Below are 26,837 nucleotides of genomic sequence, written 5' to 3'. Positions count from 1 at the left end.
TGGGGGGTGGGGGTTGTGCTTAAGGCTCTGGCATCCCCTCTACAGAGGAAAGAGCAAATGGCAGAAAGAAGCAGAAGCTGATGTCCCATTTCCATGTAGCTGCTGTGATTTATCATTTTCACATAGCCAAGGATACAAAAAGGGCAGCCTGAGCTTCAACCTCGGGGGCACCCGGGTTCTACCGCTCATCTGTGCCCTCCCAAGGCCTCCGCAATAACTGGGCTCGGAGTCCAGGGAAGAGGCCTCCTCAGCGTCCCCGGCTCCCTGGCACACGAGCCCTCAGAGCCTGGGACACTCCTGCAGCCTGGCTCAAGCCCTCCCCACCGCTGAGGCATGCATTTGGATGGGGTCTGGGGGTCAAGGGGAAAGTTGGGAGTCCCAAAGGGCAGGAGAGTCACCCTAGACTCAGCCAGAGCCCACAGGACTTCTGCCCACTCACAAATGAATTGTAGTCACTTTTCAAAAAGTTTCCCATCCGGATAGAAAAAGAGCACCCAGCCACCTCCAGGCAGACCCCACCGTGAACCTAGCTGGCTCCTGGTGCCCGGGGCCTCGTCCCGGGCTCTTCAGAGGTGAATACCACCCGGGCCCCAGCATCAGCCCCACGGGGGGAGGCCACGCGGAAGTCAAGCTCCCCAGCAGGGACCTGCACAGACGCAGACCACCAGGGCTGCTCTCCCCAAAGCCCCCCTAGTCTCCGCCCACGTGTGCCCCCTCCCCCCGCCGCCCTGCCCCTGTAAACGCCTCCTGACCCTGACGTGTCTGGGCGAGCTGCAGAAGTGCCCAGTCCGACCAGCGGCAGCCTCGCCCGCCGCTCAGCTCAGGAATCCCTGCCCCCCACCAGCACCTCAGTGGGGGGTGCCGCAAGTTCAAGGTAAGTTTAGCCCCATGCCCGGCTGCCGGGGCTTTGTTGCAAAGCGGCGGGTGAATCGCGCCGCCATCCAGCCCCGAAGCCCCCGTGCCATCCACTGCCCGCGTGGGGGGTGGCTGCTTTCTTGCAAAATGCCCGCAAGTCAAAGTTCCTGCCTCCCAGCTGGACGCGCCCTCCCGGCCCTGCCGGCTGCTGGCTCTGCAGTTTCCAAATGTGGATGATGCCGCGAGCCAAGAGAGAACTCCCCGGCACCCCCGCCGGCGCCGCACGGCGCTGGCACCCACAGGGCGCCGGCACCCGCAGCACCCACCTCGCCAGCAGGCACACCCCCACCGCGGCGCCCGGCAAGTTTGCAGGGGCCGTCCCGGCGGCCCAGCGGCGGTGATGGGCTGAGCAGGACTCACCGCGGAGCCCAGGGCACCCCGGGCCGGGCTGGTGACAGCGGCAGCGGCGGCCGGCGCAGGGTCGCGGCTCCCTAGGAGATGCTGCAGCGGCGGCAGCACCAGCCACCTCCTCCGGGAGCCAATCCCGAATGCAGGGGTGGGGGCCGGAGCTCGATGCGTCCGCACTTGGGGGTGGGGGGGCAGAGAGAGAAAGAAGACACCAGGCACCCCCTCTCCACACCCCTGCCCTTCCCCCAGCCCTCCTGCAGCAGAGCAGACTTAGCGGGAGGGAGATCTTGAGAGAGAGAGAGAGAGAGAGAGAGAGAGAGAGAGAGAGAGAGAGAGGAGGCGCTGGTGCAGAGTTAGGGAGAGGCGGCCGAGCTGCACACCTTGAGTCCTGGCCTCCTCCGCAGGGAGCCCCTGCACCCCAGCGGGGTCAGCACAAGGTAGAGAAGGTAGAGGTCAGGGTGGAACAAAGGGGAAGGTCCCGCGGGTGTGCACGCTCTCGCAGGCACACAGCCGGCTCGCCTAGACACAGGGGCGGGGGAGGGGAGGGGAGGGGAGGGCCTGACCTGAGAGGCCAGAGCGGGCCTGGGGGCCCCCCTCGGGTCAGGAGCCGGCCTCACCTTTGCAGTTCTTATATACCCGGCCAAGCATCCCAAACACGCGGCCCTGGCCAAGTGGCCCCCTCGGGCTGCGCTCCCTGACCATATTTAGTCAAGCAGGGGAAAAAATAGCCTGTCAGCTGGGCCGCGGCTGGCCTGGCCACCGGGAACAGGGTGGGAGCACCCACGCCATTGACGGCGGGTCCCGGGCCCAGGCTGCTGTCCTGCCCCTCCCAGCCCCTCCCTGACAGGCCTCCCACCGGCTGTCCCTGCCCGAGATCCCCCCGCTATTTTTAGCCCAGCTAGTACAGAGGCGCCTCCTCAGTAGCTGGGCAGCAGCCTCCATGCCACACCAGCCAGCTCCTAGGGTGCCCTGGGGAGACCCAGGCATCTCCCAGGGTGCAGGGCCGGGGGTTGGGAGGGCAGGAGGCTACAGCCTCCTTCGCTGTTCTGAGCCTCCAGTGGGCTGAGCCCACCACCCAGGCCATCCAGGAGGGAGTGGCCCCCTCCACAGTCCCGTCAGCTCTGCCCTTTTGCCTAGAATTGGGGCCAGGATCAGGTGGTGATGGAGCCACCTGGGTTTCCGGAGACTCTTAAGCCAACCCAAGTCATGACAAATGCCAGTCACCTTGGACAGAGGCGAGGCCAACCTGCTTGCCGCCCCCAGCAGGGCCCTGCCACCAAGGGTGTGTGATGGGGAGACCCCAATCCCCAGTGCTGGTCGGGCTCAGGAGCTCCCCCTTCCGGGATTTCACGCCTGAATTATGTAACAGACGAGGGCCTGGGACGGGGCCTGACGGGGATCTGTCCTTGCAGGGCCTGGACTCAGAGACCAGAGGCCGGAACTGGCAGACTGTCCTCAGAGGCTGTGTGACACTGGCTGGTTGTCTCATCTCTCCGGGGCCCCATAGGACCAGGGACCAGGACACGGAAGGACAGTGGACCACGGTGGTCGGGGGACCCGCCTGTTGGAGGCAGGTGCAGGCCCATGTGGTGGGGACAATGAGCTTTGCTATTTGCAAGTCCTGTCCAGAGCATAGATCCTCCTATTCAGAAACCACCTCATTAATGCCCCCAATGCCTCCCGGACTTAGGAAGGCATCCCCTTGCAGTTCCGGCCAGTCAGGGACACAGGGCCGGGGATTCCATGCCGCTTAGAACAGGTTCAGCTGCATCTAATCCCAGGGGACCCTGTGAGGAACCTGCATACCCTCCAGGCTGGCCCACAAGAGTGAGGTGGGTCTCTCCTCCAGGTTCACCTCCTGGGCTCATGGCCCCTTCCCCACATCCCAAGGCCAGCTCTGCAGAGTCATGGGGAGAAGCCAGAGCCCCAGCCACACTCGCCACACACACCAACACCCACTCTGGTGTCCTCTGGCCAGCGACAGCAAGGGACAGAGGGGCGCCCCCTGCACCTGCCCAGGCCAGAGGCTTCTTGGGTGATGACAGGCCCTGCTCCCGGCCCTGCACGCCCCACTAAAGACCCCACGTCTCACCATAAAGGAGGCCAGGAGGTTTTAAGCTTCTACCAGGTCCAAGCACTTTTCTGGAAACTAAATAGCCACTCGGCTTCCCACTGGCAGCCGGAGTGCGCGGTGTGAGGGGCGGTGTCCGAACTCCCCCTGCAAGGCTCCTCCCCTGCACCCCACTTCCTCCGGCCTACCATCTCCAGGCAGAGTTGAGGGGGGCAGGCCAGGCCTGCAGCTGGGGTCAGGGGTATAGACAGCCACAGCGGGGGAGGTGGGGAGCAGTCTGCGGCCTGTGCAGGCGGCTCTGTAAAGGATTCGGGTGCTCCGCGGTGGTGAGAGAGAGGGTGTGCAGTGGACGTGGCCATCAATCACCCTCCTCACAGCAGCCCCATACCCAAGGAGCAGGGCATGGGCACAGGGCCATCTCTTCCCAGGAGAAGGGCTGGTGTGGGTGGCCAGACCCCGACGGTCCCCAGGGTCCATAGGACAGAGTCAGAAGACAGAGTAGTTCCTTTGTTTACCCACAGCACCAGCCTCACAGTAACAGCCGGCACACAGCACTTAGGCTGCCTGGTGTTCCAGAAGTTTCTGCGGGGGCTATGCGGGGACTATGCTGCGCTCAAGGCACCCATAAGAGGAGGGCATTTTGCTGTCCCCACTTTACTGAGAAGGAACTGGGGCTTGGGGTGGGTGCTCACTAGCCCAAGGTCCCACACCCAGCATCGATTGGAGCTGGGTGTGTTCCGGCCAGTCTGGTCCCCACCTTGTCCCAGAGCTGCCCTTGCCAGGACCCAGGGCCGTGCTGCCCGAGGCCCACTCCACCATGGTTTGAAAGGGCGGCCGCAGTGGGTGGGAGAGACAGGAGGGAGGGGAGAGGGGAGAGAAGGGGGAGACGGGGTAGAGGGGGTAGGAGGGGAAGAGAGGGGAGAGAGGCCTAGGCCCCCGAGACTTTCCCCTTGGTGTCCACAGGTGGTTTAAGGCGTGAATGAATGAAGGAGCAAGCAGTAAGCCCCGACAGCAAGGCCACCGCAGCCCTCACCCGACTGGGACGCCTGAACAAGGACCCAAGCAGGGGACGAGCAGGCTTACCCCCATTCGCCGGGCTGACCATGAGGCCGCATCCGGTGGAACGCCCCATGACAGCGAATGCCCTGCCCCATCCCACGCGGCTCCCGCTGGCCACGAGTGGCTGCCAAGCTCTCAGAAACGGGGCTGGTGCCCTGCAGACCTGGATGTTTTACTCAGTGCAGCTTTGATTTGTGTCAGCTTCAGAAGGCTCATGTAGCTGGGGCTGTATCAGTCAGCAGGGGAGGGAGAAAATGCACAGCCCAGGGAATGTGGAGACAGGCCCAGCCCTGGGCACGGGGGCCGGAAGGAGCAACTGGGGAGCAGGGGGCAGGGCCTGGGGTGGCCTTGCAGGTCAGAGGTCAGGGAAGGCCTGAGTGGGGTGAATGAACAGGTCCCCCAGTGATATCAGAGGGGCGGGGGGAAGGGTCCCGGAAGAGCACACCGGGGAGTGTGCACAGGGAGACAGAGGCCCAGAGGCGGGAAGCGGGGCCTGGTGTGTCCAGCAGGCAGAGCCGCTGGAAACAGGAGGCCGGCATGGCTGCTGCCGGGGCAGTGGCGGTGGATGGGTGGCCTGGGGCTGAGCTGCGGGCAGGGTCAGACCACGCCAGGCCTTGTAGGCCAGTGCCAGGGCTGCAGGTGTCCTGCTGAGGGGCACAGGCCTAGACAGTCTGGCACGGCTGTGGCAGGGCCCCTGTGGCTCCTCTGCTGAGGGTGAGGGTGGAGTGCAGAGGTTGGAGCATCAGGAGGCCCTGCCCAGCCACGGTGCCCTGGGGAGGGCTGCCCAGTTCTGGCTGTGCCTTGAAAGTTTTCTTGAAAGATCCACTGTTGGAGCAGATGTGGTCACAAGAGCAAGGGGGACGTCAGATGGTCTGGGCCCTGGGGAACAGGGTGCATCCCCTGGGAGGGGGACGGCCCGTCACCAGGGTGCCCTCTGAGACCATTTTGCAGGTGATGAAACTGAGACTCAGGAGGAAAATCCAGTTGCCCAGCACACAAAGACCCAGAGCCTATCTTCCTGCCCCTACATCCCTGTCCGTCCCAGATCTGAACCTGCCCCAGCCCCAGGACTCTTAAGTGCAGCCAGAGGGGAGCCAGGCTGGAGAGTGGGGAGCACAGAGACTGTGGCCTGGATGGTACCAGAGTGAATGGGAGAAAGGCTCCCCCATGCAGAGGCTGTGGCACAGCCCAGAGGGTCCTGGGGCTGGCTGGGCAGGGGCAGCTCCCAGCGAGAGGCCCCTGGGATTTAGGTAAGTGGAGGCACATGCAGACTCTGGCCACAGGGCACCTCACACACGAGGGGGGTTCACCACACAATTTGAGCGGAGGGCGGGTGCAGGAGAGCAGTGGTGTCCCGGAAGCCAAGGGTGGTCATGGAGCCCCACGCACAGCGCTTCCTACAGGGCCACACCATCCGGTCTGCGGAGGGGGCTGCATTGCTGGGAGGGACTCACCTGATCCTGGATTCCAGCCTCACCCTGGGTCACCGTTGAGTGTCCCAAGTGGCCCCTTATCCCCCAGGGCCGGGAGGCATCCCAACCCCCTTGGATGTCTGTGCTCAGAATATGGCAGACACACCCCGGCAGGGCCCTCCTCCTCCTGCACCCGCCACAGCCGTGGGTTCAGGGTCTCTATCGTGGGCAGAGATTCACACAGTCAGGGGGAGGGTCCCAGGAGCACCTGTGACCAGGTCCTGGCTGCCAGGGAGGGGGGCCCTTAACCGGCGGGACCCTCGTCCAGGGGAGGGCCCTGCCGCCCACAACTCCCTGGCATTCCTGCACCAGCAGGATGGGCTGGAGGAGGCGGCCCCGGGGTGCCTCGCCGGTGTCAGTGCCCAGCGTCACTGTGCCCCGGTGGAGGGGGAGGCCCTTCCGAGCCTGGGCCTGGATGTGAATGAGGCAGGTTTCTCACCTCTCTGACCTCAGCTTCCTCAACTGGGAAGGGGAGCCGCAGCACCTGCTTGGGGTGATGAGGAAGGGGGAGCTCAGGGAGAGCCCTGGGCAGGGCTGCCTCCTCACCTTCTTTCAGCCTTTGGACATGAGCTCAGAGGACCAAGTGAATGAATGAATGACTCAGTCAATCAACTGATCCATCAATCCATGGATCTCTGGAGAGTCAGCCAGCTGGGCTGTGGGCAGGATGGGGGACTCTCGCTGAAGCCGCATTCATATGCGTTCAGCTTTGTGAGTGGGGCGAGGCTGAGGGCTTATTCAGTGGGGGAGGTGCACGGCAGGGCCAGTGCCTTCGGAGGGTCAGGCCACAGAGGGCGGGGACACCTGCCAGTATGCCCAACCCCAGAGGCGGTGGGAGCCATGGTCCCACTCAGCAGTGGCTGTGATGAGGGCTGCTCCCACTTTGTCCACACGATTCCAGCCGCAGCTGCCCCACACATGAGCTGTCCCTAGTCATCCAGTGCGGCCGGACGAAGACCCGTGCAGCCAAGGTGCTCCGTGGGGCGGGTTTCTCGAAGCTAGTATTTTCCATGGTATCTTACGCCCCAGCAGAGGCCCACCACTGTGCCCGGACCAGCGGCCCACTCGGCGAGTCGAACGTGCACCTGGCACCCCTCTTTTTGGAAATCCACAAACACTGGGCTCCCAGCAGAGGACTGAGGCTGAGCAGCCACTTCCCTGGAGCTGACCCCACAGCTGTGTAAGTACAGGGTGGCCGTGAACACTTAGGGCTCTCTCAGGCTGTGCACCTCTTGTTCACTGCAGGGAGCAGGGTGTTGGCTCCTGACCAAGCCCTGTCACTGCTGCCCAGCCACACATGGGGCCCCTTCACCCACCCCTGACCATCTTATGCAGGGAAGCCACTGTGGAAACAGCCTGGCAGTCCCTCGAAAAGTGAAGTCATCAAGCCCAGCAGTTCTACTCCTGGGCCTATGACAGAGCTTGCACGTCCCCTCCAAAGCTCATGTTTAGATGTGAGCCCCAGTGCTGGAGGTGGAGCCTGGTGTGTTTGGGTGCTGGAAGGGGATCCTTCATGGCTGGGTGCCATGCACCCACTCACCACAGTGAGTTCTCACGAGATCTTGTTGTTGAAAGTGTGTCGTACCTCCCCCACAATTCTCTGTCTTTTGTTCCGGCTCTGGCCATGCAACAAGCCTGCTCCTCTTTCACCTTCTGCCATGACTGTAAGCTTCCTGAGGGCTGACTAGAAGCCCAGCAGATGCCAGCACCATGCTTCCTATACAGCCTGCAGAACTGCAAGCCAACTAAACCTCTTCTCATGAATTACTCAGCTTCAGATTTATCTTTATAGCAATGCAAGTCCTGACTATTACAACACATGCTCCTCAAAATAAAGAGAAATATTCAAACAAATAGGCACACAGGAGTCTTCCCAGTGGCACTATTCACAGCAGACAAAAGGTGGCGGTAGCCACAGGCCTGTCAGCTGATGATATATAAAGAAAGCATGGCCTGTCATCCCAGCATTTTGGGAGGCCGAGGTGGGCAGATCACCTGAGGTCGGGAGTTCAAGACCAGCGTGGCCAAAATGGTGAAACCCCATCTCCACTAAAAATATAAAACTTAGCCAGGTGTGGTGATGAGTGCCTGTAGTACCAGCTACTCAGGAGCCTGAGGCAGGAGAATTGCTTGAGCCCGGGAGGCAGAGGTTGCAGTGAGCCGAGATCATGCCATTGCACTGCAGCCTGGGTAACAGAGTGAGACTCTGTCTCTAAATAAATGAATAAATAAATGAAGTGCGGCATATCCGTGCAGGGGAATAGCATTCAGCCCTAAAAAGGGATGATGTGGGGACGCGGGCAGTGACATGAAGTGCCTGAAAACCCTGCTTGCCGGGAGAAGCAGACACAGAGACCTCCGATTGCACGATTCCGCTGATAGGAGATGCACAGAGCGGGCAGCTCCATGGAGACAGAAGGCAGATTCCGCGGTGCGGGGGTGGGGAGAGGAATAGGAGGGACTGCCTAATGGGCTCAGAGCTCCTCGGGGGGACGAAAGTGTCTGGGGAGTAGACAGAGGTGGTGGCTGCATAGTGTGGCAAATGCACTAAATGCCACTGAACCACACTCGTTAAAGGGGTCATTTTATGTCATGTGCATTTCACCTCTGTTTTTTTTTTTTTTTTTTTTTTAAACCCAGTTCAGAGTCCAGCCCCAGCCCTCTCTCGGTGACCTCTGCCCTGGGACACAGGGCCACCCAGACCGTGAGCTTGGGGACCCTCGGGCTGCCCACTGAGGAGGGGCAGCTACTGCTGAGGTCTGACCTTGCCTCTCCTGATGCCCCAGTCACACTTGGGAGAGAGGCAGGGTGGGGGGTGGCTGCCCTCCTGGCCAAAGACACCATCCCAGGGCCAGTCACAGGTTTGCCAGGGAGGGTCGTAAGAGACCTCAGCGTTAGCACTGCCCAAGTCCGTCTGCTGCTGGCATATTCCCTGTGTGGGGACAGAGTAATGCCCACTACCCCTAAGGATGTCCAAGAATCCATGGCCATGCCACCTTATGTGGCAGCAGGGACTCTGCAGGAGGGACGGAGCAGGATGGCTCTGCAGGAGGGATGGAGCTGGATGCTCTTTGTGGGCCCAGTGTCCTCACAGGGTCCTTAGGAGAGGGGGTGGGAGGGTCAGAGTCAGGGGGAGCCTGGAAGACACAGCACAGCTGGATTTAAGGTAGAGGAGAGGCCACGGGTGAAGGGGCGCACGAGTCTCCAGGTCCTGGAGAGGGCAGTACCCAAATTCTCCCCAGGGCCTCCAGTAGCCAGCCCTGCCAATACCTGGGCTTCAGATTTCTTTCCCTTTCGGAGCTGCAAGGCAATAAACTGTGGCTTTTGTTACAGCAGCCATGGGAGACTCATGACCTTGCCCGTCCCTCACACATCTTTCCAGGAGACCCTCCCAGCCCAGATGAGCATTGGTGGTGGGGCAGGGGGCAAGCAGAGCTCCCCTGGGAGACACCCTGTCGCTGGCATGGAGGAGGGGCCACCCCACGGCCTCCGGAGGCCCCTGCTCCCTGTGCTCTGCAATTCCTGGCCAGCTCCTGTCCAGCAGGCACCATCACTGTGCCCTGAGAGCTGTGCAGGGCTGCTCCGGGCCAGGGACGACTGCTATGGGGAGACATTGGCCAGAATGAATGGGCAGATATAGAAGGGCTCAGTGCAGCTCTCAGGGGAGTGCGGGCAACTGGAGGATGCCCCTGCCCAGCCTCCAGGGTCTGTGCCCGAGGACTGGCCCCTCTGCTGGCCTGTCTGGCCCTTGGGGGCTGGATCCACAGGCAGGCAGGGCTGGGTGGGCGGGACCTGACCAGGGACAGGGAGCGCAGGGTGGGGCTGCAGACTGTGGTCCCTAGGCTGGGCCCTGAGCTCCCTCTGCCAAGGCCTCGCTAAAGCCTCTGGAGCTCTGCTCAGCACTGCTCACATGTGGCAACGTGGAAGGGCCTGAGTGAGAGAAGCACACACAGAGACCACAAGCTGCAAGATTCCACTTACAGAAAATGCACAGAGCGGGCAGCTCCACGGAGACAGAAAGTCCCCAGGGAGTGTCCGGGCTCCTACCGATGGGCAGCTCCTCTCTGCCTGGCCATTCACTGAGGACATCAGGTGCCCGAGGGCGCTCCTAAGAGTGATGTCGACAGTGGCTTCTGTGTCCCTCAGATGGAGAGTGTGTCCAGCCTGCAGGACTTCTCAGAGCCTTTAAGAGGTCCCCGTGGACTCGTCCGAGCTCCCAGCAGGAGACGTAGCCTGCAGTACTCTGCCACCATCCCCTCTGCCTACCTCACACCCCAGCACGCAGCTCACACAAGCATGAGGTGTCCTGCGGAGCTCCCAGGAGGCTGTGCACACCTGTGTGCCCACAGAGCAGAGCTGTGTGTGAAGTGCTCGTGCGCACCCAGCATGTCCCACAACACTGCGAAAGGAACGGGGCCTCACCATCTCCTGCATCGTGCCTGGGAGGCTGCCTCCTGCCCAACCTCAGGGTACACAGGTGCACACGGAGCCAAACAAATGTGCACGCACTACCTGAGTGGCAGTGGGCAAAGCCTCTCTGATAGCTCATGAAGAAAGTTCTATTTCATTGTCACGATGTTAGGGGAAAGCAATTTGCTTCCAGCCACGGACATCCCATTCAGAATGGCGACAGCTTTGCCATTGCAGACTCAGGACACTTCTTGAGGCCCACGTGGCACGCTTAGAGCCTCCAGCATGGGTCACTCAAAGGCTCTGGGTCAGCGCTGGGCGGCCTCCGGTACACCTGCACCATCCTTGAGTCCAGCCAACCCAGAATCCCCGTCATAGGGGGAGGACCCCAAGGGGCAAGGGACATACAACAGGGCCCTGGGGGCCCCGGCTGACCTCTGAGTTCTCTGGGCGCCCCCGCCAGGACTCCGAAGGCTTGCTCCTCCCGCTGCATCCCTCTGCTCTCTGCCCCAGCTCAGTGTGGGTGTGGGTGTTGGGTGGGGGTGATAAGGGTTTCTCTGTGTCTGCCTGCTTGTCCTCTGTGGAGGACTCACACTGACCCATCCTAGAAGCAAATAAATGTCATTTCAAGTCAACAGAAGTGAGCAGCCTGGGCTCCTCTGAGCTGCACACCCAAGCCCCTTGGAGCTGCAGCTTTGCTCATCTTTGCAGGGGTTGAGTGGAAGAGCAAGGTCAGGGTTGAGGAGCAGGTGCTGGGGCTGAGAGAGGAGCCTCTTCATGGACATCCCCATGGTGGGGACCCTCCCCAGCCCAGCACTGCTGGACAGTCAGGAATGGTGCCCAGCCCCCAGCCACTCAGGGCCGGTCCTGCAGGGGACAAGGACCACAGGCAGGGAAGGGAGCTGGCGAGTCCCTCACCCCAGGAAGCCCACTGGCTCTTGCAGAGGTATTTTTCTGGGTTGAGACAGATTTCCATTTCCAGGGAGAAAGGAGGGCCTGATCCTAGCCACTCACTTCTGTTCCCTGTGTCCTGGGCCACAGCGATGCTGTCAGCAAAGCCCCAAGGCTCAGAGGGGAGCTCATCCCTGCAGATTTCACCAGCATCTCTCACAGCTGCCTCCAGCTCCAGAACCAAACAACGCCTGGCCTCACTCTGAGCACCCATTCCCTGCCCCTCTCCCCGCTCTGGGCACCTATTCCCTATTCCTCTCCCAGGGCCTCCACAGAAGGAGGTGGCTAGGGGAGAGCTCAGAGCTTCTGCTCTCCAGGGTGGACAGCAGGGGTCTTGGGCTGTCCTGTCCAAGCCACCCAGATGGATGCCCACACTGGGTCTTGCCTCCTTGTCATCCGCCCCACCCGAAGCTTGTAACTCAGCTCCCAGCAGAGAAGGCCTGATGGCAGTGGCCAAATTCTCAGATTCTCACTTTGCCCTTAGTCTTGGCCTCCCACCTCCTCCCAAGGGCCCTATTTCTAAGAACCTCCCCCACCCCTGATGCCCTTGGTCATAGCACTAGCCTGTGATCTGCTAGGGTTAGGGGGTTCCTTCTGGGTCTCCCCTTGCACCCGGAGCCCAACCCTGAGCCCAGGGATGAAGGAAAAAGCTTTAATCTCCTGTGCACATCCTCTGGGAGCCGAGGAGTGTTGATCCGGCAGGATCTCAGCCACAATTAGCCGGTTCCCTCATCCCTGCCCTATAAATATTCATTCTGGGATTGTTATAAAGGTGCTTTTTATAAAAAACGCCAAACTCATTTGGAAAGGAGCTGAACGCTGCGCAGTGCAGGCTGCCAAGCTGAGTCCTACTGCGGATGGGACGCCAACATGGCTTTTTCTCGTGGGCCCAGGCAGGTGCTCTCCGGGGTTTTATTTCATTTGAGCCAGGGACTTTTTGGTTCCTTGCGTGTAGCGTTTACAAATATGGCAGCAGGCTCGGGGTACCCAAAGGGGGCAGTGTCCTCCTCCTCAGGGGTGCAGGCCACGATGGCCCCCTGGAGCTGGCAGCCCGGGGCAGGGTGTGACGATGCTCCATGGGGAATGTGCCTGGGGGCCACTCACTGAGAAGCAGCCCTTACTCTGAGGGCCCTGTGCTCCCACCAGCTTGGTCCAGAGTCAGCCTAGTGCCAGCCTCCACCAGCCCTGTTGAGAATCAGGTGATCGTGACCCCTGGACGGTCAGTGGATCTGGGACTGAGCTGGAGGTCGTCTGGTCCGGCTGCCCTCCTGTCACTGACGCTGGGTGCTTTGGTTAAATGCTTGTGCAGATGGGGAGTTCACTACCCCAGAGCAGCTGTAGGAGGATTCAGTGAAGTCCCTACCCTAGAACCTCTAAATAGAGGGTCTGGCGGTGTACCCAGGAATCTGCATCTTCACAAGCTTCACTGGGGGGTGGTTCCCATTGTTGCTGCTTTTGGGGATTCTGAGACAGTGACCACAAAGCTACTTGACAGATTAAAACCTGTGCCACACATGGGGTAGGTTGCAGTTCTGGCCCCAGACCTGGGCTCAAATGGTCAGTTCTAGAAGAACCGTCTCCCACCCTCCTCCTCCTCCTGCAGCCCTCGCTCCTCAGGCACAGCGGGAACGAGAACTCTCAGGCAGTTTCCTGATGTGAACCCCATTCCTGAGCCCAGGGAGGCTTTGGGCTCCATGGCAGATGCAGCCCCCACCCCACCTGGGAGCCCCAGGAGCCCTTGGCACAGTGCAGCAACCCCACCCAGGAGCCCAGCCAGGTACAGCCGCCTCTCGGCACAGCCCGCCTTGTGTCCCAGTGCTGCAGGCGCCTCCTGGCTCTGCTGAGCCAGGCTCCAGCCAGTTCCGGGACGGGATGTTCAGGAGGCAAGGAAGCCGCCGTTCCTGCTTTATGATCTAACCCCCACATTCTGCAGCTGGCGGGTACACACCACGGGCTGGAGGTAGTAGGGAGGCTTGGGTGACCCTTTCTCCCCTCCAGGGTTGGGGCCCTGTGGGCCGAGTGTCCTTAAGAAGAGGCCTGGCAGCTGGGATATCGGGGTGCTGCCCTGAGCAGAGAGGCCTCAGGCAGCTGCGTTTGGCTGCAGCTCAAGCCGGCCGGGGTTTCTTCGCTCACAGTTACTTGGCTGCAGCTCCCCCACTTCCCCTCCCCGCCAGCACCCCCATGGGCCCCTGCCCCGGCTGAATTGCTAATCATCCCAAGAAACAGAAACTCTCAGGGGCTACTCTGGTCCCTGGAGGACACGTGGCCGCCCTCCCTTCCCAGCTTCGCTTTCGCAGGGAACCTCCCTCCCCGAAGGGCGCCCGTGGAACAGATGGAGCCATCCGCCCTGACAAATGGCTCCTGCTCCTCGTAAAACTCCCGAGGAAGTCAAATTTGAGCTCTTCAAACCTTGGAGGGCTGCCTTGAATTTATGATGGGACCTGATAAATGATTGAAGTGGAGTCCTCAGGTAGCTTAACAGAGACAGCCGGCCTCTCACGGCACTTGTCCCGTGGATCCAGGGCCTCAACAACCGGGGGCAAGGCTCCCACCAGAAATACTCCCACCGTGAGCATGGGCTGGGCATGGCTGCCCAGAGCAGGGCAGGGGTGCGGGCTGGGCCTGGGCAGGGCTCATGGAGCAAAGCTTCTGTCCCCTCAGCCCAGCATCTCAGGCATTTGCTGAGGGGGCATCCATCTCAGGAGCCTCCCGGCTCTCCCTGGAGAGCGAGGGGCTCAGAGTCTCCCGACTTCCTTTGGAAGCCAAAGCCTGCAGAGGCAGAATCGGCCAATTCCTGCCCTAGGGTGCATCCCGCTGCCATCTCTCCCGGAGTGAGGGCAGGGCCAGCAGGCAGGACGGCATCTCTCCCGGGGAGAAAACTTTGACCTCACGGTACTCAAAGGGAAGGTGGTGCTGGTTGGGCCTGACCCCATCAGGTCATCACGGGGACTGTCCTGCTGGTCTCCGAGGAGGATGCTGCAGCCTGCTGTGAGTCGCCCACTGGCACACGTGGCAGGGTCTCCGGGCAGCCTCCAGGAGCTGCAAGCGCCCCGGCCCCAGCCACAGAGAACAGGGACCTCGGCTCTCCAACCACGAGGAGCTGGGTTCGGCCAAAAACCTGGCAAACCTAGAAGACGGCCTGACCTCCGGGGAGGCTGAAGCCAGGTCAACACCTGAATTTCAGCCCAGGGAGACACCATGCAGAGAGCCCTGCCGCGCCAGGCCGGGATTCCAACGCACGGAAACCGTGAGGGTGTAAGGTGGTGTTTTCAAGCAGCCAGCTGTGTGGCGATTGGTTGTGCAGCACAGAACACTAGTACAAAGCTGCCCCTGCCTGTGGAGGGTCGGAACACACAGCCCAGCCTCACTCCCGTAGAGGTGGCCACTGGTGTTCACGGATGCCCCTCCGCCCCACACCGCTCCTCAGGCCAGGCTCCATGGGAAGGGCGCCGTCACGGGCTGGGGACCGCCCTGGTGGTGACTGGGGAGCGTGGCACACGGGCCGGGCTTTCGGGGCTTGGGCTCGCCTGGCGGCCTGCGTCAGAGGAGCCACGGTCGACTACTCGGGAGCTTTCTGCCCCGGGCGCTTCCTCTTTACCTCCCACTCCAAGGTGGGAATTCCTGGATCCGTGGTCTCCAGGGCTCCTTGAAGCTGGAAATCCCATGCCTTGCATGGCTTCATGTCCCCATTGAGACCATGGGCCATGCCTGTCCTGCTTCCTACTGGGGGCAGACACCACGCTCGGAGCCACAGTTCAGGTGGCTCCACCCAAGAGCTGCCAGGAGAAGCCCCCACTCCAGCACCCTCCCCTTCCTCCTTCCCCTGCTAAAGCCTCATGAAGCCTTCTTCGAGACTGGTGGGCCCCCTGGCCCCTCCACTCCAAGGCCTTCTCCTGGGCCACCCTTCCTGCCTCCCCTCCCTGTCCCACCACGACAAGCCAGCTCTTCCACTGAGCCTATCCCACCTTGACCTCCGGACGCAAGGTGGGCAATCGTGCTCAGCCAGTGGCTTCTGCGGGGCAGCGTTCCCAGGGCCTGGCAGGGGTGCCGCGGCAGTGGTCAGCCCCAGGAGCACTGCAGCTACAGTGGGCGGGGGGGGTGGTTAACCCTAGGGGTTCTGTGCTGTGTTCCCGGGGCCTGGCAGGGGTGCCGCGGCAGTGGTCAGCCCCAGGAGCACTGCAGCTACAGTGGGGGAGGGGGGGTGGTTAACCCTAGGGGTTCTGTGCTATACTCAGCCCAGGACCAACCACAGCCCCCAGGGCCTGCCTGTGTTTGGGCTCGGCCTGCGGGGACACTGCTGTCTGCCAGGCGGCCTCCTCTGGGCTCCCGAGTGACCTTCCCAGGGCTGCCAAGCCGGCGGCCACGATGCGGAGGCACTCGTGTTCACAGTGATGAGCTGTTTTATTGCCCAGTCAGTAAAAGCCTTCTGATTATGTCATTGCAGAGGCAGTTGGAAGCCAAAACACATACATTTCCTTCTGTGCAGCGCTGCCCGTCCGCCTCCACGCAGGCCTCCTCCTGGTGACTTCGGGTGCCTGACAGCAGTCGAGACCTGGAGATCACGCAGGGGCACCCCCAGGCCCCGGGCTCATTCCTCATGGCCAAGGAACAAGAGGCTGTGGGCAGGGCCTGTGCAGCCCAGCGGGGACAGGGGCCAAGGACAGCTCTGGGGCGGGGACGCTGCCTGCTGGCGGCATCTCTGATTCCAGCCCCTCTGAGCCCAAGGTGGAGGCCCAGGAGATGGCCCTGGGCCAGGTCTGCCTGTTGGAGCCTGGGCCTCTCCCCAGGAACCAGGGGTTCCAGAAGCGGCGCCAGCCCTTTTGAAATGAGTCCTCAGTCCCCCCTCTGTGGGAATTGTGGCTGAGGTGGGCACACATTCCTTTATTCGGGAGCTACCTGCTGAGGCCACACAAAGTGCCAGGCATGCTGCTGAATGCTGGGACAAAGCATGAGCAGGATACAGGGCTGGAGCCAAGTGGCCCGGACAAGGCATCCAACCTCCCAGGGGCTCCCAGCCTCCCCAGGAACCTGGAGGGTCACATCTCCCAGGCCTTGGGAAAGGGCTTAGAACAGGCCTCGTGCAGAGTGGCATCCAAGTGCCAACTTAGACACAGCCCTGTCTTCCCCTCCCCAAAAGCCCAGCTCAGAACCAACAACTACATAGTAATGGGGTGCAGGTACAGCGGGGGCCGTCCAGGACCAGGAGGGCTTCTTGGAGGAGGAGGCATCCACCCCCATGTCAGGGTTGTCTTTTCCCCTGGAGGGGAGGGAAGGGCACTCTCCAGCCCTCGCTCTAGTCCCTGGATATGGGTGACAGCCCCAGCCCAAAGCCACCCCTCCTCGGAGCCAGCCCAGGATGTACCAGTCCCGGAAACACTTGCCAGTCTCGGGCCTTGGGCTTCTCAGCACAGCTGGGGGTGGAGGTGGCCTCGAGGCTCAGCCAAGACACTCTGGGAGGCTGACATCAGTGCAGACTCATGCTCCGTGCTCAGCACCTGTTGGGAAGACCCGAGAATAGCCTTTCTCGAGAAGCGGAATTGGGAGGACGCAGGAGGGGCCGTGGGGGCCACAGAGCTGCAGAGTCACCCTCCCTTCTAGGCCTGGGGATGGGGGCTCCCTGACCTGGAGCTGAAGCCCCCATTTGTGTCTAGCCCTGCTGCCACTCTGAGTGGTGGGCCAGGGGCCTCCTCCCTGGGCCTGGGCCTCCCCACCTGGAAAAGGAGGATGTTTGCTCGCACCCTTCTGCAGCCTGGGGCGGTGGGGGTGGCCCAGCAGTGACAGTCCAGGTGACAAGTGGGACGGTGCTGTGAAGGGCCTGAGACTAGTGAGTCAGGAGCCCCCTGACCCCCACCCCCTCAACTGCAATTCTTGGTGGTCAGAGGCTGCAGCGACCATCCCCGCCCCAGAGCCCTTAGTCCAGTGTGGCTGACTCCCCAGGACCAGCACACTCCCCAGCACATAGTAGGTGCTCAGACCCATCTTCAGGCCCACGGGGAGAATCAGGGCAGCCTCGAACACCATCTGTCTCCTGGTCCCCACCCCTCAACCACCCTTCTGGGGGGTCTGGCCCCACAGCTGCCCTGGGCCTCTCTCTGGGCTGGAGACAGATGAGTGCCAGGCTGGGGCCTGGGGGCTGCTACTCAGGGATCTGCGCCCTGGTGCAGAGCAGGGTGTGAGGCGCGCGACTCACCCAGGGCCAGCCTGTGCTGCAGGTGCCGCCTCCTCCCCACCAACAGCAAGGTCTTGCAGTAATTTCTAATAACCAATTCGTGATTTCTAGAAGGGGAAAAAATGAGCCTTCCTTCCCTCCCTTCTTCCCTCCTATGAGTCTTCCCCGTGCTCTGCCTCCTCTCGCCTTCTCAGACCCCTGCAGGCCCTCAAGTGGGTCCAGGGTGTCCAGCCTGCCTGTCCTCACTCTCCCACCCTGTCCCCAGCAGTGCCTCCCACCCTGTCCCCAGCAGTGCCTCCCACCTCTGTGATCTCACCCCATCCCCTGCAGGGTGTTGAAGCGCTGCTACCTCCAGCCCAGTCCCTGACCTGGGACACCTGGCCATCCTGAGCCTCCACCCAGGGCATCACCTCACCAGCTAGATAAACCTATGGCCTCACTGCCCCCAGACTCCACCATCAGATCAGGCTCTTTACTCCTCCAGTAGAAACATCAGAAGGGCCCCTTCAAAGTCCACCTGTGTCCTGGTGCCCAGCTGGGCAACAGAAATTAGCACTTAAAATGATGGCAACGTTGCCTCAAACTTCTAACCTCAAGTGGCATTAACTAGCCAGGTAGAGTGTCCCCGCCTGGCTCAAGGGGCCCAGTGTCCATGCATGGCCTCCAGAGGCCAATGAGCCGGTGTCCCTGCAGAGGCGAAGGCTGCTGTGACACTGACCGTGTGGCCACTGTCTCCACCAGGATGGTCGGGAAATGAGAGCCGTAGCTGGCCAGTTGAAACGTCCATTTCTGCAGCAGTGCAGACCGAGCCCCATCTTAGTCCTAGGAGATTGAGGAGTGAGAGGCAAGGGCCAGGCAATAGATGCTCACTGCCTCTCAGTCCCTCAGCCTCCTTCCCGTCATCTTAGGAGAGTGACATCCCGGGGAGGACCCCTCTGCTCCAGCGAGCAGCCCCGGGGGCTGTGGGAAGGGCACCCACCTCTCAGAGCCATCTGCTGCTTACGGCCAGAGGCCTGGCTGGCACCCCGGGGTGCTGGCTTCCTGCGCCTGCCCAAGCCCGGGAATTGTCCCAAGAGCTGCCTCCAGCCTCCAGCTGTCAGGAGGCTCCATCCAGTCCCACAGGCCAATGCAAGGGTCAGGCAAGAAGATAGATGTGGAATTTCACACCAATCCTGATGTTCCAGCCCCTGTTATCTGGGGGGATGGGGGCAGGGGTCACCAGTGTGGCTGTTTTGACTTAAGAGTCCCCAGGAGGGCCGGGCTCGGTGGCTCACGCCTGTAATCCCAGCACTTTGGGAGGCCGAGGCGGGCGGATCACAAGGTCAGGAGATGGAGACCATCCTGGCTAACACGGTGAAACCCCGTCTCTACTAAAAATACAAAAAATTAGCTGGGCGTGATGGCGAGAGCCTACAGTCCCAGCTACTCGGGAGGCTGAGGCCGGAGAATGGCGTGAACCCAGGAGGCGGAGGTTGCAGTGAGCCGAGATCTCACCACTGCACTCCAGCCTGGGCAACAGAGCAAGACTCCGTCTCAAAAAAAAAAAAAAAAAAAAAAAAAGGAGTCCCCAGGAGGCAATTTCAAGAACCCACTCTACCTCCTGGGAAAACCAGACCACCCCCTACCTGTTCCCCCACAGCCAAGTGGCTACCTGTTCTGGCCAAGATGTGTAGCACACGTTCAGGCCTAGTGTGAGCTCCACGATCCAGCCTGGGGCTCCCACCCCTGTGGGTGTCACCCTTCTTGTCCCTTCCTATCCAGGTTCCATCTCTCGTGGCTGCCCCTGCCGGCCCCCTGCCTCTACCCACAGATACTGCACCCTCCTCCCCTGCCCCTGGAAGCTTTATCAGATCCCTAGCAGGGACACCCCCTGGTTCCCAGTCTGGCAACCTGGCAGCTCCCACCGCCACCTTCTTCCCCCATGGCTGAACCGTTCCCCCGGCCCTGGCCACAGCCCTCTCCCTTTCCTAGATGGGACCCTTCCCTCAACCGCCCCTGCATCTTCAAACGTGGGACCCGGTGAGAGTCCAGGGATCGCGTGGCCGGGCTGAGCAGGGCAAGGGCAGCAGCTCATTCAGGCCCAGGAGCCTGCTCTCAGCACCCCTGCCCCTTGGTGAGGGGCCCATCCCACTGTAGGGTCATCACCCAGCCCGGCAAGGAAGGAGCAGAGTGGCCTTCGGGGCCTTTGACCGCCCTCAGTCTTTACCAGTGGGAACTCCCTCCTCTGACCTAAGAGGAGACCTCAGGGAGGCAGAAACCAAGGGAGAAAGACCTTCCTTGGGGTGGGGGAGTAAGGCCTTCTGTTCCCCACAGGCCTCCTTGGGACTGGCCTCTCTCACAAGCAAGGTCCCTGCGTCTGTCTGGCATCCTGGAGAAATGAGGGAAGACCCAGGCCGTGCTGGGGACCAAGGGGTCCTGGGCTGGCTGGGCATGGAGGGGTCCCCTGCCCTCCGTCATCCTGGACACACACAGAAGGGTCCAGCCTCCGCGAAACCATCCACGTGTCTCTCGTCAGAAGTCCTGGGCACTGGCCGTCTTTCAGGGCTGTCAAAAACTTCGGCTTTGCTCCACCCATGAGTCCAAGTGCACCAGCCCTGAAGCCCGGCCCCGGAGCCTATCTGCGGCTGAGGGAGCCCCCGCCTCCTGTGTCTTGCTTGTGAACTCAGACTGTAGGAGATGCAGTCCCCCCCTGCCTTCAGGGGGACTGGGCCTCTTCTGGGAGGGGAGGGGTCCCCAGAACCAGGCCAGGCCCCTCAGTGGTTGCTGGATAGATCCTCTACTCTTACTGGACGTCTCCAGTTGGTGGGGCTCCCGGGTGCTGCCCTGTGCCAATTCAGGTCCTAGTCCCCCAGACATGGGTATGACTCACACGGCACCCAGACTGGGGGCCCCGGGCCCTGTGACCTTGCACCCTCAGCCCCCCAGCCTGGCTGCCCTGTGTCCCCCTCCATCAGCCCCACCCTAGGCCCTCCTATGGCCCCTCCACAGCCCTCAGCCCATCTCCCCAGATTCCGGATGAGTCACCCCAGCTGTAGCCTGCCAGCTGGATCCTGGGCATGGGGCCCCTGCCAGCTGAGCCCCAAGCTCCGTGTTCTGCGAGTATGGTATGGGGGCTGTTTCATTCACTTGCCGAGTCCCTACACTGGGGGCCCAGTAGACTTTCTAAGTGAATGAATGAATGAGCCCTGCAGGCTGAAGGCTGGGGCCCGTCCTGGGGGTGCTGAGGTGCTGGGCCTCCGTGGGCCTCTGCCTGCTTGCTCCTCCTTGACTACCTCACTCTCTTTCAAGGGGGCCCAGCCCCCAGCGAGCACCGAGGCTAAGCGGCAAGGCTGTGTGCCTGCGGCCAACTCGGTTCCTGGAGAAGGAAGTATGGAGGCTGTGACTTACTCGAGGTGGGGGCTGCGTTTGGGCCGGAGGAGCCATCTCCCACGTCCCACTGTCCCAGCTCCTGTGTGTGTCTCTGGCCATGGGAGGAGGGGCGTTCATGGGGAAAAGGCGGGAGAGGGTCAAGCCCCCAGGAGTGGAGCTGGCGGAGGCTGGCCAGGCATGGGAGGGCCAGCTGAGCACTGCAGAGAGCAAAGCCCTGGCTGTCCCACAGGCCGTCTTGCAAGAGGAGGCTGGATCTGCCCCACCCCAGGTGCTTGGTCTCCTTGAATCAGACCCTCCCCCAGCCCTAGCCCCTCTGGAAAGATCTGGGGGTCCCAGAACCGCTGAGGTCCACTGAGCTCACCCAGAGGCCACAGCTGGGGCAATGTTGAGGCGGGTGGTGACAGCTGTGTTACCACTGGTGTGGTCATGGCTACGGGGTGTTTGCCGTCCACTGGGCCTGCGTGTCTCGTACCACACAGGATCTGCCAACAAACCCGTGAGCTGGTTCCGGATTTTTTGCCATTTGGAGAGGAGGAAAAAGTGGCATGGAGGGCTCAGGGCCAGCAGGCAGTGCCACCTGGTGACTCCCCATGAGGACAGAGCCCCCGGGCAGCCCCCAGACCCTGCCCTGAAGGGGCTCCCTGCCAGGGCTTCCAGGGCCCAGCACTGCCCCTGGCCCCTCGGACACAGCCCCACTGTGCCCTCCCAGAAGCCCCCATGGTGGGTCCCCCCAGCCTTGCTTCCTGGGCACCAGACAGAGCCCCTGGTATTGACCGCACGGACCGGGCATTGATTGGCTGAAAGGTGAAACCTGAAATAGTCCCAGTTGCCGGTAAACAGGATTTTTAATTGTTTAGGCAGCTAATCTCTGGTATCAGTCACCTCCCAGGAAGCGGGTGGCGGGGAGCCATGGGGGCTTTGATCCATCCACAACCGTAAGGGCAGGCTCAGGGAGGGGCGGGCCAGGGCGGGGCCGGCCGCGGTGGGCAGCTGTGGGGAAGAGCAGGACCTGCGGTGCCGGGCATCGCCCGGGCTCGTGTGGGCCCAGCAGGAGGCCGTGGCAGAGATCGCAGGGTCTTTCCAGGCCCCTCAGCCAGGACGCCCAGCCCCAGGGCTCAGCTCAGGGCCAGGATGTCGTCCCCGAGGCAGCTGTGGGAGCGGCACTGCCTCTGAATCCCAGCGTTTGATCCCCACTCTGCCACTTTCTCTCTGTGACTCCTTGAGTGTGTTGCTTAGAACTCCTGTGCCTCCGTTTCCTCCTCTGGAAAACAACGGGATGATGGCAGATGATCACCCAGCCCGGGGGCACGAACGCCTTCGGTCCCTCAGCGGAGCTTCTGACTCAGGCATTTGTTCAATAAAGGGCGGCCACGACTTTGAAGGTAAACCGCAAACACATCCCACTGAAGTCGTTAAGAATCCTCCTGAGTGTTTCTCTAGATATGCCGAGAGGACACAGCAGCCCCCGGGGGTTCTGCTACAGAGGCAATTGCCAGGCGGGCTTCCCTCGAACCCCTTCAGGCCAGCAATGCATCCCAACCAGCACCTCTCTGCAGAGGGCATAGAGATGGGAGGTCACGTCAGCGGGGCGTGCTGGTGGGTGTGAGGGTCCCAGCCTCTGGGCACCGCCCCCAGCCCTAGTCAGGCCACGGAGATCCACGCAAACCATGGCAATGAAGGGGTGGCCAGTGGCCAGGTGTCACGTGCTGCTGTCCGCCTGCAGCCGGCACGAGAGCTTCGGTTTAATTCTAAGGGGGCGAGAACCGCCCCCTGGAGGTTTGAGGGGAGATGATAGTTTCTAGGAGCAGAGCCAGAGGGAGGCCCTGGGGCCTGGGCAGGGGCAGCGAGGAGCTAGGCCTGGAGCTGGGCAGAGCTGGCTGCTGGCCGTAGAGCCAACAACCTCCCGCCACACTCTGGGCCTGTGGGCCTTAGCACCCCCGATCCACGGAAGCAGCGACCTTCCATCCCACCCCACCACCCCCCCTAATTACCAAACCCACCAAGGTCTGGAGCAAGAGCCTCAGACACCCTAGGACAGCCTGCAGAGGCGCCGGGACCGAAAACAGAGAAGCAGCAACCCCATCCCTGGACTCAGAGAAGCGCAGACCCCCGGGCCCCCAGACATGCTAAGAGCGTGGGGAGGAGCTCTGTCTCCACGTCTCAAACTCGTGAGGGCCTGGGTGACATTTCTCACAGAAATAATTAATTTTGATAACACAAAGGGCGTTCCCCGGTGGCCAAGGGCACAACAGGGCTGGCTGCAGCTGTGCTGTCCCTGCAGCGTCCCCTCAGCCCGACCACTCTGACGAATGGCGTCGTCGAGACACGGCTGCACAACTGAAGGAATAAAGAGGGGGCGAAAGCTGCTTTTCTTGCAGGAATAACTATCGGCGCCTCGTCAGCCGCAGGGTGGCTGGCGGGGGCGGATGGGCTACAAAGCAGGAGAGGTTCGCAAAGCCCCACCTCAGCTCCAAATTTCCAGAGGCCCTCAGGAGCAGCGCTGGGGCCGTTGAGAGCTGGGGAGGCTGTGCGTGTGTGGTCAGGGGGGTCACCTGCCAGGGCGAACCCCAGGCTGCTGCTCTTTGGGCACCAACTTTTCATGGTCTTCAGCCGCAGCGGAGGTGAACATCACGGGTGCTGGCTGTAAGCGGTTGAGCTGTGGAGCCCTGGGCTGGGACCACCACCTGGAAGACAGCCTGAGCCCCAAACACAGGTATACCAACACCTCCCTCCTAGGCAGTTAGAAGCTGCAAGGAGATCCCATGTGCAAAGTCCTCCCGTGTTGCCTGGCCATGACCAGCCCTAAACATACAGGCCCCTTGGGTATGTGAGCATCCAGGGGCCACCAGGACAAAGGACAGCAGACTGGGCAGCTGAACACCAGAAATGCATTGTCTGTGTTTCTGGAGGCCAAAGTCCCAGATCCAGGTGTCAGTGGGGTTGGCTCCTTCCAGAGGCTGTGAGGGAGATTCTGTCCCAGGCCTCCCTCCCAGCTCCTGGCCGCTGCGAGCACCCTGGCATTCCTTGGCTCATAGAAGCACCCCCTGGCTCTCTGCCTCAATCTTTCCATCACCGTCACTCGAAGATGGAGATGGCGTGGCTGGCTGTGCGTCCAGATTTCCCCTTTGTATCAGGATGCACTCACATTGGATCAAGGCCTACTCCGGTATACCATCTTCACTAACTACACCTGCAATGACCCTATTTCCAAAGAAAGCCACATTCCAGGGTACTGAGGGTTAGAAACTTAACACAGGAATTCTTTGTGGACATAATTCAACCCGTAACACTAGGACTGAGCACGCTCGTCATTACAAAAAGGCCTTCCCGCCACAAAACAACCTGCACTCAAGTGCTTGCAGCAGCTTCATTCAGAGTCGCCAAAACGTGCAAGCATCCAAGATGTGCTTCACCAGAACAGGATTAAATGCATAAACAAACTACGGCCCATCCAGACAATGGGATACTATTCGACAGTAGAGAGAAATGAAGCCTTGCAATGTGGCTCGCGCCTGTAATCCAAGCCACTCGCGAGGCTGAGACGGGAGGATTGCTTGAGCCTGGGAGTTTGCATCCAGCTTGGGCAACATAGCGAAACCCAGTCTTTAAAAGTAAAATAATCATAACGAACTGTAAGATTTGAATATGATGAATCTGATCAAGAATAAAGGGAAACATGCATCAATCTCTGAAAAGATCTGAAGGAACCTTGAAGGCATGTTGTTAAGTGAAAGAAGAGTCTAAAGAGGCTGCATGACGCATGATTTCCGTGACGGCAGGTCCTTGGATAATGTTATTTCCTTTTTTTTTGAAACGGAGTCTCGCTCTGTCCCCCAGGCTGGAGTGCAGTGGCGCCATCTCGGCTCACTGCAAGCTCCACCTCCCGGGTTTACGCCATTCTCCCGCCTCAGCCTCCCTCGTAGCTGGGACTGTAGGCTCTCGCCATCACGCCCAGCTAACTTTTTGTATTTTTAGTAGAGACGGGGTTTCACCGTGTTAGCCAGGATGGTCTCCATCTCCTGACCTCATGATTCGCCCGCCTCGGCCTCCCAAAGTGCTGGGATTACAGGCCTGAGCCACCGCGCCCAGCCAATGTTATTTTCTTTAACATTGTTTCATCATAATGTTGAGGAAAAAAAAAAAAAATCTGCTCCCACCCAGAGCCACTGTCCATGGAGCACATCGTCCCAGGACCACGTGGGTTTTCTGTGGATGCTCCAGCTTCCTTCTGTGCCCCAAAGATGTGCACGTAGGCGAGCTGGCGTGTCGAAGCTGTTCCCGTCGGAGTCCCTGCCCCGGGACGGAGGGTGAGCGCCCGACCCGGGACGGAGGGTGAGTGCCTGACCCGGGACGGAGGGTGAGTGCCCGCTCCAGGACAGCGGCTCCCACAGCGGCTTGCGCTGTGTCCAGCTGGGTTCCCGCCTGGTGTCCCGAGATGGGGGCATGGGCTCTGGTCACCCTGAACTGGAATAAGTGGGGAAATAATTATCTTACTTGTTTTTAGTAATCTTTCTTAAATTCTTGATTGAAAACTCACATTTGTTTCCATGTTTAATATTAGAAGGGTTTTGTACTTTATTTAGAAGTTTGGTGCTGTTTTTGTGACTGGAAATAAGCCATAGGAACTTAACTCTTGTTCATGTCAATTAGCCTATGGTCAAATTCATTTTGTTACACGTCATTTTGCTTAAAGTCCCAGTTTCCAAAAACCTACCAATGATATGAAGTGAGGCCTTACTGTGTATGACACTCTGGAAAAGATGAAACCACAGAGACAGCAGAAAGATCAGTGGTTGCCAGGGTTAGGGTGAGGAGGGGTGTACAGGAGGAGCCCAGAGGGTGCGAGGGCAGTGGAGCGGCTCCGTGTGACACAGCGGTGGGGGGAACCCATGCCATTATAAATGAGTCAAATCCACAGAACTTCCAGCACCAAGAGTGAGCCGGGTGGTAAAGGGTGGACTCCAGGTGATAAGGACGTGTTGGTGCCGGGTCGCCCACTGCAGCCACCGCACCTGTGGTGGGATGTGAGAGGGGGCGGGGGCCATGCACACGCTGGGGCAGGGAGCACAAGGGAACTCTGTACTTCTACAACATCTTTCTGTAAAACTATAATGGCTATTATAGAAAAAAAGTCTCTTAATTTTTTAAAGCTCACCGGATGTATGCAGTAACTCTATCATCGCAAATTTTCTGTAAATCTGAAATGGTTCCAGAAGAGGTCTCCTCCTGTACCACCTTCCCAAGCCTGCAGCCTGTGCCTGCCAGTGCACCCCGCCCCCACTCCTCCTCCTCCCCATCGTCCAGCCACTGGGGCTGGATTCCAGGAAGAGTCGCTGTAGAGACTTCCCTGCAGCAGAGGAGGAGTGAAGAGAAGCCCCTGGTGGCCCGGCACTCAGAGCCTCCCCACTTCTGTTAAGACCTCACCTTATCAGAAGTGGAAAAGCGCCTGGGGGCCTGGCCCGCCTTCATCAGTACCACTAAATCGGGGTTGCTGGGGGCCGTCCCTCCACTCAAAGTGGCCCCAGGGAGTCACCTCTACAGTGAAAAGGGTTGCCGCAAGGAGAGGAAGTTGGGTCCGATGCCCCCCACTCTGAAGCTTGGGAAAGGAGCGCGGAGGAGGAACAGAGGCCGAATGGCCTGCTCGGGGTAGACATTAAAGGGAGCCAGGCTGCAGCCATTGCCCACCACGCCAACACCTACTCCACAGTGTGCTGGGCAGGGGAGGCTGAGCGAGCAGAAATGCAGCATCGCACAGCCCGGCCTGGCTCCCCAGGTCTCCAGAGCAACCCCGTCACCCCGGCTACCTCTCTGCAGACCCTCCCTGTGGGGTCAGCACTGGCAGCACCTCCTTCCTGTCAGGAACCAGCAGAGGAGCGACCTGTAGCAGAAGCAGTGATGTGGTGAGATGACATCCAAAAGCGACACGGCCCTTCTACTGATAGGCTTCCCCAGAGGGCCAGCAGGAGACTTGCCAAGGTTTGCAAAGACACGGTGAGGCTCAGCATGTCACCAGGGGTGTGTTAGGGTAGGTCTCCCAAGAAATCATGGCCACCCGGCTGTCCCATCATGGTAG

General features: G+C 60.7%; 1 protein-coding gene and 1 long non-coding RNA gene across 13 annotated transcripts in view; one reads left to right on the top strand and one right to left on the bottom strand.

Moving 5' to 3' along the window:
- Positions 1-1,865, bottom strand: part of LOC108535278 (uncharacterized) — a 34,305-nt gene extending 32,440 nt beyond the window's left edge. For 9 of the 10 annotated variants that reach the window (XR_001887181.1, XR_001887183.1, XR_001887184.1 and 6 more), the window contains exon 1: positions 1,276-1,865. The gene's annotated coding sequence lies outside the window, so the exon portion shown is untranslated. The remainder of the gene's footprint in view (positions 1-1,275) is intronic. The other variant, XM_017881197.1, reaches the window with a different exon arrangement.
- LOC108535281 (uncharacterized) lies at positions 731-9,289 on the top strand. 3 transcript variants are annotated; one of them, XR_001887186.1, is made up of 7 exons: positions 731-874; positions 2,676-2,837; positions 4,298-5,643; positions 6,422-6,576; positions 6,898-7,045; positions 8,506-8,622; positions 9,202-9,289. It is a non-coding gene; the product is annotated as an uncharacterized LOC108535281 (long non-coding RNA). The 3 variants fall into 3 exon arrangements; XR_001887187.1 differs by having other exon boundaries at positions 9,199-9,283; XR_001887185.1 differs by having other exon boundaries at positions 4,298-6,576; positions 7,500-9,204.
- Positions 9,290-26,837: the final 17,548 nt, after the last annotated feature.

The sequence above is a fragment of the Rhinopithecus bieti genome, unplaced genomic scaffold (genome assembly GCF_001698545.2).
Source record: "Rhinopithecus bieti isolate Rb0 unplaced genomic scaffold, ASM169854v2 scaffold_12573, whole genome shotgun sequence".
NCBI classification, from domain to species: domain Eukaryota; kingdom Metazoa; phylum Chordata; class Mammalia; order Primates; family Cercopithecidae; genus Rhinopithecus; species Rhinopithecus bieti.
This window is presented reverse-complemented; position numbering and strand designations above follow the sequence as displayed.